Raw genomic sequence first — 10674 nt, forward strand, 5'->3', positions numbered from 1 at the left:
GATTTGGTCCCCACTCTGTGAAGAGGGTTCCTACTCCAATGACGTCATACAGATTGACTGATACCTAAAAATACAAAAAAACTGTTCTCTAAACCAGGCTTACATCAAGGCCCCAGAATACCATGATTATAGTCACATTGCGCAACACGTCCTGTCACGAGTATTGCCCAAGGTATTATGTAGGTACCGGGAATCGAGTGGGACCGTGTAGCCCTTCATGTGTGTAATTAAGCGCACTATTATTCTCACAATCTAGATGTAGCATGAAAAATTATGTAAACGTAGGACCAGGATGAGTGTTTGGTCAAAACTTTTTGTGACAAAATATGAATATACTAATCTGCAAAAATAATCGCATACAAGGAAGAGCATTTAGATGTAAGCCCAAAGATCCAGTAGCTTTATGATATCAGTGGACTGTATGGGTTTATCAAACTAACCATACCCACCGAGAAGTACATGCAACATCGTTGAGACTACGTGAATAAAAGCGACAAAACCCTTTCCATATCATAAGACGAAACGTGAATAATAGCGACTAAACCCTTGCCATATCATAAGAGGTTACGTGAATAATAGCGACTAAAACCTTACCATATCATAAGACATTACGTGAATAATAGCGACTAAAACCTTACCATATCATAAGACATTACGTGAATAATAGCGACTAAGCCCTTTCCATATCATAAGAGGTTACGTGAATAATAGCGACTAAACCCTTTTCATATCATAAGAGATTATATAAATAATACGACTAAATCCTTACCATATCATAAGACGTTACGTGAATAACGGTGCTTAAGCCCTTACCATATCATAAGAGATTACGTCAATAATGCCGACTAAGCCCTAACCATATCATAAGAAATTACGTAACTAATAGCGACTAAACCCTTACCATATCATAAGACGTTACGTGGATAATAGCGACTAAAACCTTACCATATCATAAGACATTACGTGAATAATAGCGACTAAACCCTTTCCATATCATAAGAGATTACGTAAATAATGGTGCTTAAGCCCTTTCCATATCATAAGAGATTACGTAAATAATAGCGACTAAAACCTTATCATATCATAAGACGTTACGTGAATAATAGCGACTAAACCCTTTCCATATCATAAGAGATTACGTAAATAATGGTGCTTAAGCCCTTACCATATCAAAAGACGTTACGTGAATATGGCGACTAAGCCCTTACCATATCATAAGACGTTACGTGAATAATGGCGACTAAGCCCTTACCATATCATAAGACGTTACGTGAATAATTCCGACTAAACCCTTTCCATATCATAAGAGATTACGTACATAATGGTGCTTAAGCCCTTACCATATCATAAGACGTTACGTGAATAATAACGACTAAGCCCTAAACCATATCATAAGACTTTATGTGAGTAATTGCGACTAAACCCTTTCCATATCATAAGAGATTACATACATAATGGTGCTTAAGCCCTTACCATATCATAAGACGTTACGTGAATAATGGCGACTAAGCCCTTACCATATCATAAGACGTTACGTGAATAATGGAGACTAAGCCCTTACCATATCATAAGACGTTACGTGAATAATGGCGACTAAGCCCTTACCATATCATAAGACGATACGTGAATAATAGCGACTAAACCCTTCCCATATCAAAAGAGATTACATAAATAATGGTGCTTAAGCCCTTACCATATCATATGAGATTACATAAATAATGGTGCTTAAGCCTAATATGAGATTACGTTGTTTTGGAGACTAAGCCCTTACCATATCATAAGAGATTACGTTGTTTTGGAGACTAAGCCCTTACCATATCATAAGAGATTACGTTGTTTTGGAGACTAAGCCCTTACCATATCATAAGAGATTACGTTGTTTTGGAGACTAAGCCCTTACCATATCATAAGAGATTACGTTGTTTTGGAGACTAAGCCCTTACCATATCATAAGAGATTATGTTTTTTGGAGACTAAGCCCTTACCATATCATAAGAGATTACGTTTTGTGGAGACTAGAGGGGCAGGGTAACTCTTGAGGGAAGTGGAGATTTTCTTTAGATGGCCAACTTGAGATGATCACTTTTCTAGAACACCTTGTGTCATCACTATTTGATAGTGCTTCATAAACACCTGGTGTCATCACTATTTGATAGTGATTCATAAACACCTGGTGTCATCACTATTTGATAGTGATTCATAAACACCTGGTGTCAACACTATTTGAAAGTGATTCATAAACACATAGTGTCATCACTATTTGATAGCGCTTTATAAACACATGGTGTCAACACTATTTGAAAGTGATTCATAAACACATAGTGTCATCACTATTCGATAGTGCTTCATAAACACCTGGTGTCATCACTATTTGATAGCGCTTCATAAACACCTGGTGTCATCACTATTTGATAGTGATTCATAAACACCTGGTGTCAACACTATTTGAAAGTGATTCATAACCACATAGTGTCATCACTATTTGATAGCGCTTCATAAACACCTGGTGTCATCACTATTTGATAGCGCTTCATAAACACCTGGTGTCATCACTATTTGATAGCGCTTCATAAACACCTGGTGTCATCACTATTTGATAGTGATTCATAAACACCTGGTGTCAACACTATTTGAAAGTGATTCATAACCACATAGTGTCATCACTATTTGATAGCGCTTCATAAACACCTGGTGTCATCACTATTTGATAGCGCTTCATAAACACCTGGTGTCATCACTATTTGATAGCGCTTCATGAACACCTGGTGTCATCACTATTTGATAGGGATTCATAAACACATAGTGTCATCACTATTCGATAGTGCTTCATAAACACATGGTGTCATCACTATTTGATAGTGATTCATAAACACCTGGTGTCATCACTATTTGATAGTGATTCATAAACACCTGGTGTCAACACTATTTGAAAGTGATTCATAAACACATAGTGTCATCACTATTTGATAGCGCTTCATAAACACCTGGTGTCATCACTATTTGATAGCGCTTCATAAACACCTGGTGTCATCACTTTTTGATAGCGCTTCATAAACACCTGGTGTCATCACTATTTGATACCGATTCATAAACACATGCTCAGGATATAGTCGGAATCGCACAATCGACTCTGCTTGTGGCAGAGATTTCTTATGAATATGAAAACTTTTGTCGCTTTTACGAAACAACAAACAAAGTGTATCCCAATGGGTGAGAAAGCGTTCAATAGCCACAACGGAGACCCGGTAACGATTCATTACAAGGGTATAATGTGCAAACCAGATTCTTTGTGAAATATTTGCAGATGGGATTTTGAAATGTCGAAGCAGTATACTATATCGAAAGTGTGTGAGTGAGTTTGGTTTAACGCCGCTCTTAACAGTATTCCAGTTATATCACGGCGTGTCAGCTTAATGTGCGAGGAAAGCCCGAAGTGATGCAGGTCTTAGACGTTTACCACTTCGGTGAAACCCACGAGCACGAGAATGGTGCTGACAGACCTAGAAACATAATCGGGATGAACTGGGATTCGAACCCACAATCATAGGTTTCTGGCGTGCCCAAGGGACGCAACTCCGTTATTTAAAGCGAAAATCTATTACAATATCTGTATCCGGAAAGTCACATGAGCATGCAAGATAGAGACCGGTATATCTGTTTCATAAAGACATCATTATACAATTATGTGCACTGCTGTCAACACCCTAATTTACATCTGTATATAGTATATATATTTGTCAACGTCTCTGAAAACATTTTTGATTTCAAATAAAATATATAAAACATCCGTACAAAAAGAGATGCTTTGCAGCGTCCAGCGAATGTACAAACAAATCCAAAATCTTATACAATGAGAGCTTATAGTGAACAGACAAGAGATGTACACACAAAGATGAACTTATCTCAATGTTCAAACTAGAAAGTTTTTCTTTGCACAAATCATATCACGGCGGGGGACACAAGAAATGGGCTTCACTCATTGTACCGAGCATGTGTTCAGGTGAGTGAGTGAGTATGGTTTTACGCCGCTTTTAGCACTATTCCAGCAATATCACGGCGGGGGACACAAGAAATGGGCTTCACTCATTGTACCCAGCATGTGTTTAGGGATCGCCAAAAGTGTTGACACCTGGTGGTGATAGTGACGATACCAGGTGGTCGTACATAATTTCGTCTGACGAACAAATTTATCCAATGAAGCCCATGCAAGTCTATGAAATTTTCGCAAGTCTAGATGTCTGCAGTGCACATGCATTTAAAAATGAAGAAAGTCTCTGGGGTCCTTTTGTCCTTTTTATAACTATAATTTAACATCTGATTTCTTCTGTAAATTATGTCCACCTCAGAGACTAGATGTAGGTCTATACATTGATGTACATGTATATTGTTTTTGACATGGCCCACACCAATATCACGACGTCTTAACATTTATCAGACATGAGTGACTGAGTATCGTTTTACGTCGCTTTTAGTAATATTCCATCAATATCACGGCGGGGGACATCAGAAATTGGCTTCACACATTGTGCGCATGACGGGATTCGAACCCGGGTATTCGGCGTGACAGGCGAACGCTTTAACCACAAGGCTACCTGATCGCCCCATCAAACCTGAAGTCGTAAGATAGATACACAGGCGCGTCAAAGTGACTAAGTGATTAAGTCAGGTTTACTGTGCCAGTTGCATGTTACGTGAGGTTGGAATAATCTAGCAATATATTATTATCCCGTTCAATACTGCCTTCATTCGGAAATCGAAACAAAACATCCATCGTCACGCCGAAGACCCGGGTTCGAAGCCCCACGTGGGTACAATGTGTGAAGCCTATTTCCGGTGTCCCCCGCCGTAACATTGCTGGAATATTGCTAAAAGCGTGGTGAAGCCATTTTCATTCATTCATAGTATTGCATGTTCGCTAGGGTAGATGAGTTTGATTCCTCTGAAAACTCTTAACGTTTCTGGACTAATCACTGCTGGAACCTTAGAAACGTATACATGCATACATATAAAGTTGGTTGGTTGGTTTGTTGTTTAACGCCGCACTCAGAAATATTCCAGCTATATGACGGCGGTCTGTAAATAATCGAGTCTGGACCAGACAATCCAGTGATTGATATCACGAGCATCGATCCACGCAATTGGGATACGAAGACATGCATCAACCAGGTCAGCGAGCCTGACCACCCGATCCCGTCAGTCGCCTTTTACGACAAGCATAGTCGCCTTTTACGGCAAGCATGGGTTGCTGAAGACCTATCCTACCCCGGATCTTCACGGGTCCATACATGCACAAAAGAAAACCCTTTCCATATCCAATAGAAATTTCGGCATAAAACTATTCCGTCTATAGCATGATCATGTTTTAATGAGTCAAATAGTGATGATACCAGGCATTCGCGAAAAGGTGAGTGTATCCTGCCCCACCGGTGGCACCCGTCACAAACACACGTAAAGGCAAGTCAATTGTTCACCTACAAGAATATAGGAACATATGGTAACAGTCAAAACAGGGAATTGCATCGGGCTTAATTTTGGTCACTGATGCGTCAAATTTTGAAACACCAAAGGCTTGAGCTGCTGGAGTATTGCTCGACATGAAGGGGGAATTGACTTTTGGAAAGTTTAAGTCATCCCTCTTGTCATACAGCCTTCTGACGAGTGTTTGGTCACTCTGAATCGTTAGGCACAGGTCAAAGCACAGCCAAACATGCTACAGGATGCATGATGTTTCGCGTTACTCACTAAAGGCAGAAGGAGAACACTATTCAACTAACTACATCTACGCAAATCCCGCAGTAGCCTGTGTATCCAACGTACAAATATATGTTTGTTAAACTCGTTCATTCCGTTCACACGTATGCTTTACCACTTCATATGTAGTATATTTTGAGTCACAAGACAGACATATATCGATGAAACCAATTCATTAATATAAATATGTTTAAACAGCAATCATATCTTTGTTGCTGGGGCACTAAACCATTAAATCTACAACCTAAAAGAGGATATCATATTGTGCACATTGCTAAAAAGAGGAATTTAGTTTTAAAAGAAAACTGGCGTCTAAAACATGTATCTTACGGTAAACTCAACACTTTAATACATTTGGGGTTGCTATCATTTAATATTTCAGCAAGTAAATCTCAAGTGGCTGTAAAATCGATTTCTTTATTAAATTACATCTGATTTCCTGATAAAAACAGGAACCTTAAAGAAAAATAATTTATGTCCCACGCATTTGCACTTCAGTGACTGAAATGAATAGCTTCTATTCTCATTCATCTACCGGTCTAATCTATTTGAAAAAGGTATTGTATTTCTGTAACAAAAGAGACGGATAGATTAGCGACAACCTTACGTCATGGCCATTGGAAAGTTATGACTTCTAAACAGCTGATTACATTAACACCTTTTCTTTGAAAGGCTCTGTCGAACCGGTTCCCCGGGTGGCAGAGCCCGAGGGTAGGGTAAGAAGTGCCGGGGGTACTTGATTATTATTGATTGTCTGCGGCTTAGTTGGTGCTACCATACATGTCTTTGTTTGTAAGCAGTGTAAAGTACATGTTCATGCCTAATGTTACTGTGTACTGAAGGGGGTCTTTGAAACCGGTTTCGGATCTTAATCGGCATATTTACATTTCTCAATGAAGTTTATATTGTCTATAATTCCACTAAAATTTAAACTTTAAACTTGAATAGAATGCCAAACAGTTCGATTGGTACAACTTTAAAAAATGCGTTAGACTAGACAGTATATTCGAATTGACTTCATTATTACGTTCTATTTTTTTCATTCCGGCCATTTTCTGAATATATGCTGTACATATGCCATTTACGAAATACCAAACTAAATTTATTGGTCCCTTTGAGTTCGTTATAACCGCAATGCACTGTATAACATAATATAGTTTGTTACGAGTCATAAGAAGGCGATAAGGTAAACATGAATGGTTATATATATCACCATAATTGTTTTGGTACGTAATGGTATGTCCCCTTAGTATTTATTACATGATCATATGACTTGTATACTGACCATAGTAAACAAAAACGCGCACACACGCACACTTTATATTCACAATATACATAATTATATTTATTAGTATTATTTTTATCCATGAACTTTTATGAGTTAACAAAAATATATATGACCTACAATTTGTTTACGCAAGAAGTTGAATAAAGTTCAAATGGCCGACAAATTGAGCGTGGACATTACAAACAAATATATTTATATCGAAAGGTAATTTAAGGTTTAAACGATGTATAGTGATACTTTAGATCTTACATAATAACGTTCAAAGCAGCTCCCCTCATAAAACCTGTATTACGAGAGGTCATTCCAGCAAAAGTCAAAGAACACAAACGTGTAAACAATTTTCGGATAACGCCAATTAACAATTGATTTAATGAAAACAGAGATCTAATGTGGGTCGAAACTCCCACGGTAGAGCCCACGGGGTGTAGCCACCTCGCCATGACCTATCAGAACACGAGGATGCAAGAATAAGCTATTCAGCTTTACTCGGGATGTTCCGGAAGGTTGAACTCATTGTTGTCAAAACTTGTTATACTTGTTTGCCAGCAAGTATAAGAGCGACCTGGGGTGTGCTGGGTTTGTGTGGTTCTTACAAGCCGGGTGCGCAAGGCTGAGGAGTACTCAGACACAGCAAGCATATCTAGGAGAAGGTTTCATTTCGGAGATAGCTGTGATTGAGGGTAAGTTTATCAACCCATATGCATTTTGAATATGTACAGGGCAACTATTTTATTCAACTGATGGTTACTATTACATTCATACATTTCTTTAAAACGATTTCCTTTACTTATGTGGAATACCAAAGGAGTATGTTCCTGAAAGTACAACTTTATCATTAGTGTTTTTGTGAAAAAGGATTTTTCATATTTTCAAAAAATATTTACAACTCAATTCACGGTGCTTGGTATCATGCTTTACACAGCGGCAAATGTATCTTTTTTTTAAGCAATTTTTTACATTGATTCGTAAGGAACATATTAAACAACATCGGCATTACAAACAACTAAATGTATTCTAGGACCTGATATATGGACAAATCGTATTAAAATGTAAATATTATAGATGCTATTATGTGAGGCATTTGAAGAACATTATTACTCTCTGAATACACATTGCGAAAGTTTACTATGGTAAATGTTCAATGTAAATGACCTCTGTTTGACAAATACGTGGTAACAGGATTATAAGGAGTAAATATCACTACAGTTATTAGGCGATCATTACCCTTCATTACTGCCGACAAAGACTGTATTCTGGAGCATGTTATCTAATATTTAATAAGTCTTAATCGAATCTTATACCAGCAAGTCGTGTTCTACAGAACGCTAAGACATAAGCCCACGTATTAACTGCATAGCAGTCAGATAAGCTACACCATTTATACCAGGCCACTCAAGAGAGCGCTCACAGGGGCGGCCAGGATATATATATATATATATATATATATATATATATATATATATATATATATATATATATATATATATATATATATATATTTCTGAAAATAGTCTTTTAAAACATACATGTGTTTAACAAATATCCTATACACCACCAAATTCAATGTTACACAACGGACGTAAACTGCTTCAAAATTATAGAAACGTCGGATCGAAAGCGTAATCGATATTAACAGTAATGTGTGTAGAGTGCTCATTTGGAAATGTCCTACCTGGTTGTTCAACATAAACCATGAGACAAACTACATTTTTCTTTGTATTTATGACGCCGTGATATAACTGGAATAATGTTAAAAGCGGCGTTCAAACCCAACTGACACATTCTTTGCATTTATTAAGTAAATCAAGTGTGCATATGCGTAGTGTTTAATATTTTGTCTGTGTGGCGTCGCCATTGAGACAACGCCCTAGGCTGACGTCACGCTTCGGGTACTGCAATGAGGTCACATGATACCTATCGTATCAACCGGTGATATCAGTCATGCGCCAGTGCCTTTGTAGTTACGGGTGTGACTTCATTTTAAGTTCAAACATCCGTAGCAAATGTAAGGTATTCATGAACGTGAAATATGTGTAGCAAACGTACTGTGTTGTGTGTGTGTTGGAGTACACGAATTCATGACATATTTATGATTGCATGTATTTGAATCTTCCGTCACTGTTGTGATTTTTTTGTATGGTGCATGACATATATATTAGGGAAGATGCAGAAATATGCATTTATGAATAATTTGTGAATTTTGATCACGTACTCATATGTCAAGAAATTAAGGTTTTTTCGTATCTGTTTATCTTACGTATCAATTCCCCGTATCGCGATCAGATGCAGGTAGTTATTGAGTAAAACACGATATGTTTACCGTTTTAGGTACGCTACTCTAATATCTTGCATGTGTCGTTATATAAAATATATCACAAACCGACATGAAATATCATAGTTGTATTATTTACGTTAAATGAAGCTAGAAACATTTGTTTCTTATTGTTTAACGCCGCAGTGATATCCCAGCCATATGTCGACAGCCCGTGCATAATAGAGTCTGGACCAGACAATCCAGTGATCGATATTGCAAGCAACGGTCATTCTCTTCACATAAGTTCACTTTGATAAATGTCGATACGAATGTTCAATTATAACAATAACACACATAAAAAAGCCGAAATAAAAATTGAACCGGGAAAGTTTCATATGTGAAATAGTGTAAACAGCGATTTTCAAATGAAGGCCTGCTGGTGAAGAACTAATAATAAACGTCTTATATTTTGGGGTCGATTTCTTTCCACGACGGAAAACTTGTCAAACCACTTTAGTGAATTCCACCGTAGATATAGATTGTACTAGCGGCGTGCAATTTAAGCACTTAATGACCCATGGTATCTCTGCATTGCGCACACTCTACACGGGGCGGATCTATATCTCCTACTGAAGTCGCACTACCACGCCACGCAGGTGCGTCATCCTCAACAGCTCCACACACCCGTCCGTGTCATTGAGAGACGAGTTACCCCTGCCCTTTCGTCTCTGGTTGAGAGCTATAGCCTTTCAGGTAGACGTCTAACTCAACCCCACAGATTCTCACATTCACATACCTTCTGATGGAAAGGAGGAACGGTCCACCCACCCCACCCAGACATACAAAAAACTGTCTATGTACATAGTTGGTGACTCGTAAACACATTCTTATGATCGGATTCGCACACGGGACGCATCTCCGAGATCTGTTATGATATTGAAATGTGTTTTGTTGCTTCTATTTACTTTGATTTATTATTAGGAATATGTCGAATATTCCCATACATATTTCTCCTGATATTTAAGAGCACATCAGTAAGCTAAGCATTATTAGGACAAGGAGTCCCCCCCCCTCTCCCTTCGTGTGGCCTTGGCAATCGTATTCTGTATTACAGTCATGGTGCTTTTTACTATTCCCTCTAGAGGCGTACGTACCAACACCACATTCACCTGGGCAGTTCTCATTACTCTTAATCAGTGACAATGACACAATTAGGCAGTCTTACTTGACGATCATATTGCCGATAATACGACAATATATAGACTTAATAATCAACCCAACCTAACCCACCTGTTTGCTTTTACGTCAATACCCCCCCCCCCCCCCCCCATCCCATAAAAAATGCATATACATTTTAATACATGTGAATGGAAATAAAATG

This window comes from Haliotis cracherodii, unplaced genomic scaffold (assembly GCF_022045235.1).
Source record: "Haliotis cracherodii isolate W230 unplaced genomic scaffold, xgHalCrac1.p SCAF_19, whole genome shotgun sequence".
NCBI lineage: Eukaryota > Metazoa > Mollusca > Gastropoda > Lepetellida > Haliotidae > Haliotis > Haliotis cracherodii.